The sequence below is a fragment of the Salmo trutta genome, chromosome 24 (genome assembly GCF_901001165.1).
Source record: "Salmo trutta chromosome 24, fSalTru1.1, whole genome shotgun sequence".
Classification (NCBI taxonomy): domain Eukaryota; kingdom Metazoa; phylum Chordata; class Actinopteri; order Salmoniformes; family Salmonidae; genus Salmo; species Salmo trutta.
The window spans coordinates 49,230,734-49,246,082 of NC_042980.1; the positions used below are offsets into that span (position 1 = coordinate 49,230,734).

General features: G+C 49.3%; 1 protein-coding gene across 2 annotated transcripts in view; it reads right to left on the bottom strand.

The window, feature by feature from the left end:
• The window catches only part of LOC115161451 (unconventional myosin-X), a 282,041-nt gene that overhangs the window by 7,096 nt on the left and 259,596 nt on the right, over positions 1–15,349 (bottom strand). The window lies entirely within an intron of this gene.

Sequence of the window (15,349 nt, forward strand, 5' to 3'; positions counted from 1 at the left end):
TATCATCCCTAGCCCTGTTCACCACAGTATCATCCCTAGCCCTATTCACCACAGTATCATCCCTAGCCCTGTTCACCACAGTATCATCCCTAGCCCTGTTCACCACAGTATCATCCCTAGCCCTGTTCACCACAGTATCATCTCTAGCCTTATTCACCACAGTATCATCCCTAGCCCTGTTCACCACAGACAGTATCATCCCTAGCCCTATTCACCACAGACAGTATCATCCCTAGCCCTGTTCACCACAGTATCATCCCTAGCCCTGTTCACCACAGTATCATCCCTAGCCCTGTTCACCACAGTATCATCCCTAGCCTTATTCACCACAGTATCATCCCTAGCCCTATTCACCACAGTATCATCCCTAGCCCTATTCACCACAGTATCATCCCTAGCCCTATTCACCACAGTATCATCTCTAGCCCTGTTCACCACAGTATCATCTCTAGCCCTGTTCACCACAGACAGTATCATCCCTAGCCCTGTTCACCACAGTATCATCCCTAGCCCTATTCACCACAGTATCATCCCTAGCCCTGTTCACCACAGTATCATCTCTAGCCCTGTTCACCACAGTATCATCCCTAGCCTTATTCACCACAGTATCATCCCTAGCCTTATTCACCACAGTATCATCCCTAGCCCTATTCACCACAGTATCATCCCTAGCCCTATTCACCACAGTATCATCTCTAACCCTGTTCACCACAGTATCATCTATAGCCCTGTTCACCACAGACAGTATCATCCCTAGCCCTGTTCACCACAGTATCATCCCTAGCCCTATTCACCACAGTATCATCCCTAGCCCTGTTCACCACAGTATCATCTCTAGCCCTGTTCACCACAGTATCATCCCTAGCCCTGTTCATCACAGTATCATCTCTAGCCCTGTTCACCACAGTATCATCTCTAGCCCTGTTCACCACAGACAGTATCATCCCTAGCCCTATTCACCACAGTATCATCCCTAGCCCTGTTCACCACAGTATCATTCCTAGCCCTGTTCACCACAGGATCATCCCTAGCCTTATTCACCACAGTATCATCCCTAGCCCTATTCACCACAGTATCATCCCTAGCCCTGTTCACCACAGTATCATCCCTAGCCCTGTTCACCACAGTATCATCCCTAGCCCTATTCACCACAGTATCATCCCTAGCCCTATTCACCACAGTATCATCCCTAGCCCTGTTCACCACAGTATCATCTCTAGCCCTATTCACCACAGAAAGTATCATCCCTAGCCCTGTTCACCACAGTATCATCTCTAGCCCTGTTCACCACAGACAGTATCATCCCTAGCCCTGTTCACCACAGTATCATCCCTAGCCCTATTCACCACAGTATCATCCCTAGCCCTGTTCACCACAGTATAATCCCTAGCCCTGTTCACCACAGACAGTATCATCCCTAGCCCTGTTCACCACAGACAGTATCATCCCTAGCCCTGTTCACCACAGACAGTATCATCCCTAGCCCTATTCACCACAGACAGTATCATCCCTAGCCCTGTTCACCACAGTATCATCCCTAGCCCTGTTCACCACAGTATCATCCCTAGCCTTATTCACCACAGTATCATCCCTAGCCCTATTCACCACAGTATCATCCCTAGCCCTATTCACCACAGTATCATCCCTAGCCCTATTCACCACAGTATCATCTCTAGCCCTGTTCACCACAGTATCATCCCTAGCCCTGTTCACCACAGTATCATCCCTAGCCCTATTCACCACAGTATCATCCCTAGCCCTGTTCACCACAGTATCATCTCTAGCCCTGTTCACCACAGTATCATCCCTAGCCTTATTCACCACAGTATCATCCCTAGCCCTATTCACCACAGTATCATCCCTAGCCCTATTCACCACAGTATCATCTCTAGCCCTGTTCACCACAGTATCATCTATAGCCCTGTTCACCACAGACAGTATCATCCCTAGCCCAGTTCACCACAGTATCATCCCTAGACCTGTTCACCACAGTATCATCCCTAGCCCTGTTCACCACAGTATCATCTCTAGCCCTGTTCACCACAGTATCATCCCTAGCCCTGTTCACCACAGTATCATCTCTAGCCCTGTTCACCACAGACAGTATCATCCCTAGCCCTATTCACCACAGTATCATCCCTAGCCCTGTTCACCACAGTATCATCTCTAGCCCTGTTCACCACAGTATCATCCCTAGCCCTGTTCACCACAGACAGTATCATCCCTAGCCCTATTCACCACAGACAGTATCATCCCTAGCCCTGTTCACCACAGTATCATCCCTAGCCCTGTTCACCACAGTATCATCCCTAGCCCTATTCACCACAGTATCATCCCTAGCCCTATTCACCACAGTATCATCCCTAGCCCTATTCACCACAGTATCATCCCTAGCCCTATTCACCACAGTATCATCTCTAGCCCTGTTCACCACAGTATCATCTCTAGCCCTGTTCACCACAGACAGTATCAGCCCTAGCCCTGTTCACCACAGTATCATCCCTAGCCCTATTCACCACAGTATCATCCCTAGCCCTATTCACCACAGTATCATCCCTAGCCCTGTTCACCACAGTATCATCTCTAGCCCTGTTCACCACAGTATCATCCCTAGCCTTATTCACCACAGTATCATCCCTAGCCCTATTCACCACAGTATCATCCCTAGCCCTATTCACCACAGTATCATCTCTAGCCCTGTTCACCACAGTATCATCTATAGCCCTGTTCACCACAGACAGTATCATCCCTAGCCCAGTTCACCACAGTATCATCCCTAGACCTGTTCACCACAGTATCATCCCTAGCCCTGTTCACCACAGTATCATCTCTAGCCCTGTTCACCACAGTATCATCCCTAGCCCTGTTCACCACAGTATCATCTCTAGCCCTGTTCACCACAGACAGTATCATCCCTAGCCCTATTCACCACAGTATCATCCCTAGCCCTGTTCACCACAGTATCATCTCTAGCCCTGTTCACCACAGAATCATCCCTAGCCCTGTTCACCACAGACAGTATCATCCCTAGCCCTATTCACCACAGACAGTATCATCCCTAGCCCTGTTCACCACAGTATCATCCCTAGCCCTGTTCACCACAGTATCATCCCTAGCCTTATTCACCACAGTATCATCCCTAGCCCTATTCACCACAGTATCATCCCTAGCCCTATTCACCACAGTATCATCCCTAGCCCTATTCACCACAGTATCATCTCTAGCCCTGTTCACCACAGTATCATCTCTAGCCCTGTTCACCACAGACAGTATCAGCCCTAGCCCTGTTCACCACAGTATCATCCCTAGCCCTATTCACCACAGTATCATCCCTAGCCCTGTTCACCACAGTATCATCTCTAGCCCTGTTCACCACAGTATCATCCCTAGCCTTTTTCACCACAGTATCATCCCTAGCCCTATTCACCACAGTATCATCCCTAGCCCTATTCACCACAGTATCATCTCTAGCCCTGTTCACCACAGACAGTATCATCCCTAGCCCTGTTCACCACAGTATCATCCCTAGCCCTATTCACCACAGTATCATCCCTAGCCCTGTTCACCACAGTATCATCCCTAGCCCTATTCACCACAGTATCATCCCTAGCCCTATTCACCACAGTATCATCCCTAGCCCTGTTCACCACAGACAGTATCATCCCTAGCCCTGTTCACCACAGTATCATCTCTAGCCCTGTTCACCACAGTATCATCTCTAGCCTTATTCACCACAGACAGTATCATCCCTAGCCCTGTTCATCACAGTATCATCCCTAGCCCCGTTCACCACAGTATCATCCCTAGCCCTGTTCACCACAGACAGTATCATCCCTAGCCCTATTCACCACAGTATCATCCCTAGCCCTATTCACCACAGTATCATCCCTAGCCCTATTCACCACAGTATCATCCCTAGCCCTATTCACCACAGTATCATCCCTAGCCCTATTCACCACAGTATCATCCCTAGCCCTATTAACCACAGTATCATCCCTAGCCCTATTCACCACAGTATCATCTCTAGCCCTATTCACCACAGTATCATCTCTAGCCCTATTCACCACAGACAGTATCATCCCTAGCCCTATTCACCACAGTATCATCCCTAGCCCTGTTCACCACAGTATCATCCCTAGCCCTGTTCACCACAGTATCATCCCTAGCCCTGTTCACCACAGTATCATCCCTAGCCCTATTCACCACAGAATCATCCCTAGCCCTGTTCACCACAGTATCATCTCTAGCCCTGTTCACCACAGTATCATCCCTAGCCCTATTCACCACAGAAGCATCCCTAGCCCTATTCACCACAGTATCATCCCTAGCCCTATTCACCACAGTATCATCCCTAGTCCTGTTCACCACAGTATCATCCCTAGCCCTGTTCACCACAGACAGTATCATCCCTAGCCCTGTTAACCACAGTATCATCCCTAGCCCTATTCACCACAGTATCATCCCTAGCCCTGTTCACCACAGTATCATCCCTAGCCCTATTCACCACAGACAGTATCATCCCTAGCCCTATTCACCACAGAATCATCCCTAGCCCTGTTCACCACAGACAGTATCATCCCTAGCCCTATTCACCACAGACAGTATCATCCCTAGCTCTGTTCACCACAGTATCATCCCTAGCCCTGTTCACCACAGTATCATCCCTAGCCCTATTCACCACAGTATCATCCCTAGCCCTATTCACCACAGTATCATCCCTAGCCCTGTTCACCACAGACAGTATCATCCCTAGCCCTATTCACCACAGACAGTATCATCCCTAGCCCTATTCACCAGACAGTATCATCCCTAGCCCTATTCACCACAGTATCATCCCTAGCCCTGTTCACCACAGACAGTATCATCCCTAGCCCTATTCACCACAGACAGTATCATCCCTAGCCCTATTCACCACAGTATCATCCCTAGCCTTATTCACCACGGTATCATCCCTAGCCCTGTTCACCACAGTATCATCTCTAGCCCTATTCACCACAGACACGTATCATCCCTAGACCTGTTCACCACAGTATCATCTCTAGCCCTATTCACCACAGACAGTATCATCCCTAGCCCTGTTCACCACAGTATCCTACCTAGCCCTGTTCACCACTTGATCATCCCTAGCCCTGTTCACCACAGTATCCTCCCTAGCCCTGTTCACCACAGTATCATCCCTAGCCCTATTCACCACAGTATCATCCCTAGCCCTGTTCACCACAGTATCATCTCTAGCCCTATTCACCACAGACAGTATCATCCCTAGCCCTATTCACCACAGACAGTATCATCCCTAGCCCTATTCACCACAGTATCATCCCTAGCCCTGTTCACCACAGACAGTATCATCCCTAGCCCTATTCACCACAGTATCATCCCTAGCCCGATTCACCACAGTATCATCCCTAGCCCTGTTCACCACAGTATCATCCCTAGCCCTGTTCACCACAGACAGTATCATCCCTAGCCCTGTTCACCACAGTATCATCTCTAGCCCAATTCACCACAGACAGTATCATCCCTAGCCCTATTCACCACAGTATCATCCCTAGCCCTGTTCACCACAGTATCATCCCTAGCCCTATTCACCACAGTATCATCCCTAGCCCGATTCACCACAGTATCATCCCTAGCCCTGTTCACCACAGTATCATCCCTAGCCCTGTTCACCACAGACAGTATCATCCCTAGCCCTGTTCACCACAGACAGTATCATCCCTAGCCCTATTCACCACAGTATCATCTCTAGCCCTATTCACCACAGACAGTATCATCCCTAGCCCTATTCACCACAGTATCATCCCTAGCCCTGTTCACCACAGTATCATCCCTAGCCCTGTTCACCACAGTATCATCCCTAGCCCTATTCACCACAGTATCATCCCTAGCCCTGTTCACCACAGTATCATCCCTAGCCCTGTTCACCACAGAATCATCCCTAGCCCTATTCACCACCGAATCATCCCTAGCCCTGTTCACCACAGTATCATCTCTAGCCCTGTTCACCACAGTATCATCCCTAGCCCTATTCACCACAGTATCATCCCTAGCCCTATTCACCACAGTATCATCCCTAGCCCTATTCACCACAGTATCATCCCTAGCCCTATTCACCACAGGATCATCCCTAGCCCTATTCACCACAGGATCATCCCTAGCCCTGTTCACCACAGTATCATCCCTAGCCCTGTTAACCACAGCATCATCCCTAAGCCCTGTTAACCACAGTATCATCCCTAGCCCTATTCACCACAGTATCATCCCTAGCCCTATTCACCACAGTATCATCCCTAGCCCTGTTCACCACAGACAGTATCATCCCTAGCCCTGTTCACCACAGTATAATCTCTAGCCCTATTCACTACAGTATCATCCCTAGCCCTGTTCACCACAGTATCAGCCCTAGCCCTGTTCACCACAGTATCATCGCTAGCCCTATTCACCACAGACAGTATCATCCCTAGCCCTATTCACCACAGAATAATCCCTAGCCCTGTTCACCACAGACAGTATCATCCCTAGCCCTATTCACCACAGACAGTATCATCCCTAGCCCTGTTCACCACAGTATCATCCCTAGCCCTGTTCACCACAGTATCATCCCTAGCCCTATTCACCACAGTATCATCCCTAGCCCTGTTCACCACAGTATACTCTCTAGCCCTATTCACCACAGACAGTATCATCCCTAGCCCTATTCACCACAGTATCATCCCTAGCCCTATTCACCACAGTATTATCCCTAGCCCTATTCACCACAGTATCATCCCTAGCCCTATTCACCACAGTATCATCCCTAGCCCTGTTCACCACAGACAGTATCATCCCTAGCCCTGTTCACCACAGACAGTATCATCCCTAGCCCTGTTCACCACAGTATCATCCCTAGCCCTATTCACCACAGTATCATCCCTAGCCCTGTTCACCACAGTATCATCTCTAGCCCTGTTCACCACAGTATCATCCCTAGCCTTATTCACCACAGTATCATCCCTAGCCCTATTCACCACAGTATCATCCCTAGCCCTATTCATCACAGTATCATCTCTAGCCCTGTTCACCACAGTATCATCTCTAGCCCTGTTCACCACAGTATCATCTCTAGCCCTGTTCACCACAGACAGTATCATCCCTAGCCCAGTTCACCACAGTATCATCCCTAGACCTGTTCACCACAGTATCATCCCTAGCCCTGTTCACCACAGTATCATCTCTAGCCCTGTTCACCACAGTATCATCCCTAGCCCTGTTCACCACAGTATCATCTCTAGCCCTGTTCACCACAGACAGTATCATCCCTAGCCCTATTCACCACAGTATCATCCCTAGCCCTGTTCACCACAGTATCATCTCTAGCCCTGTTCACCACAGTATCATCCCTAGCCCTGTTCACCACAGACAGTATCATCCCTAGCCCTATTCACCACAGACAGTATAATCCCTAGCCCTGTTCACCACAGTATCATCCCTAGCCCTGTTCACCACAGTATCATCCCTAGCCTTATTCACCACAGTATCATCCCTAGCCCTATTCACCACAGTATCATCCCTAGCCCTATTCACCACAGTATCATCCCTAGCCCTATTCACCACAGTATCATCCCTAGCCCTATTCACCACAGTATCATCTCTAGCCCTGTTCACCACAGTATCATCTCTAGCCCTGTTCACCACAGACAGTATCAGCCCTAGCCCTGTTCACCACAGTATCATCCCTAGCCCTATTCACCACAGTATCATCCCTAGCCCTGTTCACCACAGTATCATCCCTAGCCCTGTTCACCACAGTATCATCTCTAGCCCTGTTCACCACAGTATCATCCCTAGCCTTTTTCACCACAGTATCATCCCTAGCCCTATTCACCACAGTATCATCCCTAGCCCTATTCACCACAGTATCATCTCTAGCCCTGTTCACCACAGACAGTATCATCCCTAGCCCTGTTCACCACAGTATCATCCCTAGCCCTATTCACCACAGTATCATCCCTAGCCCTATTCACCACAGTATCATCTCTAGCCCTGTTCACCACAGTATCATCCCTAGCCCTGTTCACCACAGTATCATCCCTAGCCCTGTTCACCACAGACAGTATCATCTCTAGCCCTGTTCACCACAGACAGTATCATCCCTAGCCCTATTCACCACAGTATCATCCCTAGCCCTGTTCACCACAGTATCATCCCTAGCCCTGTTCACCACAGGATCATCCCTAGCCTTATTCACCACAGTATCATCCCTAGCCCTATTCACCACAGTATCATCCCTAGCCCTATTCACCACAGTATCATCCCTAGCCCTGTTCACCACAGACAGTATCATCCCTAGCCCTGTTCACCACAGTATCATCTCTAGCCCTGTTCACCACAGTATCATCTCTAGCCTTATTCACCACAGACAGTATCATCCCTAGCCCTGTTCATCACAGTATCATCCCTAGCCCCGTTCACCACAGTATCATCCCTAGCCCTGTTCACCACAGACAGTATCATCCCTAGCCCTATTCACCACAGTATCATCCCTAGCCCTATTCACCACAGTATCATCCCTAGCCCTATTCACCACAGTATCATCCCTAGCCCTATTAACCACAGTATCATCCCTAGCCCTATTCACCACAGTATCATCTCTAGCCCTATTCACCACAGTATCATCTCTAGCCCTATTCACCACAGTATCATCTCTAGCCCTATTCACCACAGACAGTATCATCCCTAGCCCTATTCACCACCATATCATCCCTAGCCCTGTTCACCACAGTATCATCCCTAGCCCTATTCACCACAGAATCATCCCTAGCCCTGTTCACCACAGTATCATCTCTAGCCCTGTTCACCACAGTATCATCCCTAGCCCTATTCACCACAGAAGCATCCCTAGCCCTGTTCACCACAGTATCATCCCTAGCCCTATTCACCACAGTATCATCCCTAGTCCTGTTCACCACAGTATCATCCCTAGCCCTGTTCACCACAGACAGTATCATCCCTAGCCCTGTTAACCACAGTATCATCCCTAGCCCTGTTCACCACACTATCATCCCTAGCCCTGTTCACCACACTATCATCCCTAGCCCTGTTCACCACAGTATCATCCCTAGCCCTATTCACCACAGTATCATCCCTAGCCCTATTCACCACAGACAGTATCATCCCTAGCCCTGTTCACCACAGTATCATCCCTAGCCCTGTTCACCACAGTATCATCCCTAGCCCTGTTCACCACAGTATCATCCCTAGCCCTGTTCACCACAGTATCATCCCTAGCCCTGTTCACCACAGTATCATCCCTAGCCCTGTTCACCACAGACAGTATCATCCCTAGCCCTATTCACCACAGAATCATCCCTAGCCCTGTTCACCACAGACAGTATCATCCCTAGCCCTATTCACCACAGACAGTATCATCCCTAGCTCTGTTCACCACAGTATCATCCCTAGCCCTGTTCACCACAGTATCATCCCTAGCCCTATTCACCACAGTATCATCCCTAGCCCTATTCACCACAGTATCATCCCTAGCCCTGTTCACCACAGACAGTATCATCCCTAGCCCTATTCACCACAGACAGTATCATCCCTAGCCCTATTCACCAGACAGTATCATCCCTAGCCCTATTCACCACAGTATCATCCCTAGCCCTGTTCACCACAGACAGTATCATCCCTAGCCCTATTCACCACAGACAGTATCATCCCTAGCCCTATTCACCACAGTATCATCCCTAGCCTTATTCACCACGGTATCATCCCTAGCCCTGTTCACCACAGTATCATCTCTAGCCCTATTCACCACAGACACGTATCATCCCTAGCCCTGTTCACCACAGTATCATCTCTAGCCCTATTCACCACAGACAGTATCATCCCTAGCCCTGTTCACCACAGTATCATCTCTAGCCCTGTTCACCACAGTATCATCTCTAGCCCTGTTCACCACAGTATCATCTCTAGCCCTGTTCACCACAGTATCATCCCTAGCCCTATTCACCACAGAAGCATCCCTAGCCCTGTTCACCACAGTATCATCCCTAGCCCTATTCACCACAGTATCATCCCTAGTCCTGTTCACCACAGTATCATCCCTAGCCCTGTTCACCACAGACAGTATCATCCCTAGCCCTGTTAACCACAGTATCATCCCTAGCCCTGTTCACCACACTATCATCCCTAGCCCTGTTCACCACAGTATCATCCCTAGCCCTGTTCACCACAGTATCATCCCTAGCCCTATTCACCACAGACAGTATCATCCCTAGCCCTGTTCACCACAGTATCATCCCTAGCCCTGTTCACCACAGTATCATCCCTAGCCCTGTTCACCACAGTATCATCCCTAGCCCTGTTCACCACAGACAGTATCATCCCTAGCCCTATTCACCACAGAATCATCCCTAGCCCTGTTCACCACAGACAGTATCATCCCTAGCCCTATTCACCACAGACAGTATCATCCCTAGCTCTGTTCACCACAGTATCATCCCTAGCCCTGTTCACCACAGTATCATCCCTAGCCCTATTCACCACAGTATCATCCCTAGCCCTATTCACCACAGTATCATCCCTAGCCCTGTTCACCACAGACAGTATCATCCCTAGCCCTATTCACCACAGACAGTATCATCCCTAGCCCTATTCACCAGACAGTATCATCCCTAGCCCTATTCACCACAGTATCATCCCTAGCCCTGTTCACCACAGACAGTATCATCCCTAGCCCTATTCACCACAGACAGTATCATCCCTAGCCCTATTCACCACAGTATCATCCCTAGCCTTATTCACCACGGTATCATCCCTAGCCCTGTTCACCACAGTATCATCTCTAGCCCTATTCACCACAGACACGTATCATCCCTAGCCCTGTTCACCACAGTATCATCTCTAGCCCTATTCACCACAGACAGTATCATCCCTAGCCCTGTTCACCACAGTATCCTACCTAGCCCTGTTCACCACAGTATCATCCCTAGCCCTGTTCACCACAGTATCCTCCCTAGCCCTGTTCACCACAGTATCATCCCTAGCCCTATTCACCACAGTATCATCCCTAGCCCTGTTCACCACAGTATCATCTCTAGCCCTATTCACCACAGACAGTATCATCCCTAGCCCTATTCACCACAGACAGTATCATCCCTAGCCCTATTCACCACAGTATCATCCCTAGCCCTGTTCACCACAGTATCATCCCTAGCCCTATTCACCACAGTATCATCCCTAGCCTGATTCACCACAGTATCATCCCTAGCCCTGTTCACCACAGTATCATCCCTAGCCCTGTTCACCACAGACAGTATCATCCCTAGCCCTGTTCACCACAGTATCATCTCTAGCCCTATTCACCACAGACAGTATCATCCCTAGCCCTATTCACCACAGTATCATCCCTAGCCCTGTTCACCACAGTATCATCCCTAGCCCTATTCACCACAGTATCATCCCTAGCCCTATTCACCACAGTATCATCCCTAGCCCTGTTCACCACAGTATCATCCCTAGCCCTATTCACCACAGAATCATCCCTAGCCCTGTTCACCACAGTATCATCTCTAGCCCTGTTCACCACAGTATCATAACTAGCCCTGTTCACCACAGAATCATCCCTAGCCCTATTCACCACCGAATCATCCCTAGCCCTGTTCACCACAGTATCATCTCTAGCCCTGTTCACCACAGTATCATCCCTAGCCCTATTCACCACAGTATCATCCCTAGCCCTATTCACCACAGTATCATCCCTAGCCCTATTCACCACAGTATCATCCCTAGCCCTATTCACCACAGGATCATCCCTAGCCCTATTCACCACAGGATCATCCCTAGCCCTGTTCACCACAGTATCATCCCTAGCCCTGTTAACCACAGCATCATCCCTAAGCCCTGTTAACCACAGTATCATCCCTAGCCCTATTCACCACAGTATCATCCCTAGCCCTATTCACCACAGACAGTATAATCCCTAGCCCTGTTCACCACAGACAGTATCATCCCTAGCCCTGTTCACCACAGTATAATCTCTAGCCCTATTCACTACAGTATCATCCCTAGCCCTGTTCACCACAGTATCAGCCCTAGCCCTGTTCACCACAGTATCATCGCTAGCCCTATTCACCACAGACAGTATCATCCCTAGCCCTATTCACCACAGAATAATCCCTAGCCCTGTTCACCACAGACAGTATCATCCCTAGCCCTATTCACCACAGACAGTATCATCCCTAGCCCTGTTCACCACAGTATCATCCCTAGCCCTGTTCACCACAGTATCATCCCTAGCCCTATTCACCACAGTATCATCCCTAGCCCTGTTCACCACAGTATACTCTCTAGCCCTATTCACCACAGACAGTATCATCCCTAGCCCTATTCACCACAGTATCATCCCTAGCCCTATTCACCACAGTATCATCCCTAGCCCTATTCACCACAGTATCATCCCTAGCCCTATTCACCACAGTATCATCCCTAGCCCTGTTCACCACAGACAGTATCATCCCTAGCCCTATTCACCACAGACAGTATCATCCCTAGCCCTATTCACCACAGTATCATCCCTAGCCCTATTCACCACAGTATCATCCCTAGCCCTATTCACCACAGTATCATCCCTAGCCCTGTTCACCACAGTATCATCTCTAGCCCTATTCACCACAGACAGTATCATCCCTAGCCCTGTTCACCACAGTATCCTCCCTAGCCCTGTTCACCACAGTATCATCCCTAGCCCTGTTCACCACAGTATCCTCCCTAGCCCTGTTCACCACAGTATCATCTCTAGCCCTATTCACCACAGACAGTATCATCCCTAGCCCTATTCACCACAGACAGTATCATCCCTAGCCCTGTTCACCACAGTATCATCCCTAGCCCTATTCACCACAGTATCATCCCTAGCCCGATTCACCACAGTATCATCCCTAGCCTTGTTCACCACAGTATCATCCCTAGCCCTGTTCACCACAGACAGTATCATCCTTAGCCCTGTTCACCACAGTATCATCTCTAGCCCTATTCACCACAGACAGTATCATCCCTAGCCCTGTTCACCACAGTATCATTCCTAGCCCTATTCACCACAGTATCATCCCTAGCCCTATTCACCACAGTATCATCCCTAGCCCTGTTCACCACAGTATCATCCCTAGCCCTATTCACCACAGAATCATCCCTAGCCCTGTTCACCACAGTATCATCTCTAGCCCTGTTCACCACAGTATCATCCCTAGCCCTGTTCACCACAGTATCATCCCTAGCCCTATTCACCACAGAATCATCCCTAGCCCTATTCACCACAGAATCATCCCTAGCCCTGTTCACCACAGTATCATCTCTAGCCCTGTTCACCACAGTATCATCCCTAGCCCTATTCACCACAGTATCATCCCTAGCCCTATTCACCACAGTATCATCCCTAGCCCTATTCACCACAGTATCATCCCTAGCCCTATTCACCACAGGATCATCCCTAGCCCTGTTCACCACAGTATCATCCCTAAGCCCTGTTAACCACAGTATCATCCCTAGCCCTATTCACCACAGTATCATCCCTAGCCCTATTCACCACAGTATCATCCCTAGCCCTGTTCACCACAGTATCATCCCTAGCCCTGTTCACCACAGACAGTATCATCCCTAGCCCTGTTCACCACAGTATAATCTCTAGCCCTATTCACTACAGTATCATCCCTAGCCCTGTTCAACACAGTATCAGCCCTAGCCCTGTTCACCACAGTATCATCCCTAGCCCTATTCACCACAGACAGTATCATCCCTAGCCCTATTCACCACAGAATAATCCCTAGCCCTGTTCACCACAGACAGTATCATCCCTAGCCCTATTCACCACAGACAGTATCATCCCTAGCCCTATTCACCACAGTATACTCTCTAGCCCTATTCACCACAGACAGTATAATCCCTAGCCCTATTCACCACAGTATCATCCCTAGCCCTATTCACCACAGTATCATCCCTAGCCCTATTCACCACAGTATCATCCCTAGCCCTATTCACCACAGACAGTATCATCCCTAGCCCTATTCACCACAGTATCATCCCTAGCCCTATTCACCACAGTATCATCCCTAGCCCTATTCACCACAGTATCATCCCTAGCCCTATTCACCACAGTATCATCCCTAGCCCTGTTCACCACAGTATCATCTCTAGCCCTATTCACCACAGACAGTATCACCCCTAGCCCTGTTCACCACAGTATCCTCCCTAGCCCTGTTCACCACAGTATCATCCCTAGCCCTGTTCACCACAGTATCCTCCCTAGCCCTGTTCACCACAGTATCCTCCCTAGCCCTGTTCACCACAGTATCATCTCTAGCCCTATTCACCACAGACAGTATCATCCCTAGCCCTATTCACCACAGACAGTATCATCCCTAGCCCTGTTCACCACAGTATCATCCCTAGCCCTGTTCACCACAGTATCATCCCTAGCCCTGTTCACCACAGTATCATCCCTAGCCCTATTCACCACAGTATCATCCCTGGCCCGATTCACCACAGTATCATCCCTAGCCTTGTTCACCACAGTATCATCCCTAGCCCTGTTCACCACAGTATCATCTCTAGCCCTATTCACCACAGACAGTATCATCCCTAGCCCTGTTCACCACAGTATCATCCCTAGCCCTGTTCACCACAGTATCATCCCTAGCCCTATTCACCACAGTATCATCCCTAGCCCTATTCACTACAGTATCATCCCTAGCCCTGTTCACCACAGTATCATCCCTAGCCCTATTCACCACAGAATCATCCCTAGCCCTGTTCACCACAGTATCATCTCTAGCCCTGTTCACCACAGTATCATCCCTAGCCCTGTTCACCACAGTATCATCCCTAGCCCTGTTCACCACAGAATCATCCCTAGCCCTATTCACCACAGAATCATCCCTAGCCCTGTTCACCACAGTATCATCTCTAGCCCTGTTCACCACAGTATCATCCCTAGCCCTATTCACCACAGTATCATCCCTAGCCCTATTCACCACAGTATCATCCCTAGCCCTATTCACCACAGTATCATCCCTAGCCCTATTCACCACAGGATCATCCCTAGCCCTGTTCACCACAGTATCATCCCTAGCCCTGTTAACCACAGTATCATCCCTAAGCCCTGTTAACCACAGTATCATCCCTAGCCCTGTTCACCACAGTATCATCCCTAGCCCTGTTCACCACAGTATCATCCCTAGCCCTGTTCACCACAGTATCATCCCTAGCCCGATTCACCACAGTATCATCCCTAGCCTTGTTCACCACAGTATCATCCCTAGCCCTGTTCACCACAGACAGTATCATCCTTAGCCCTGTTCACCACAGTATCATC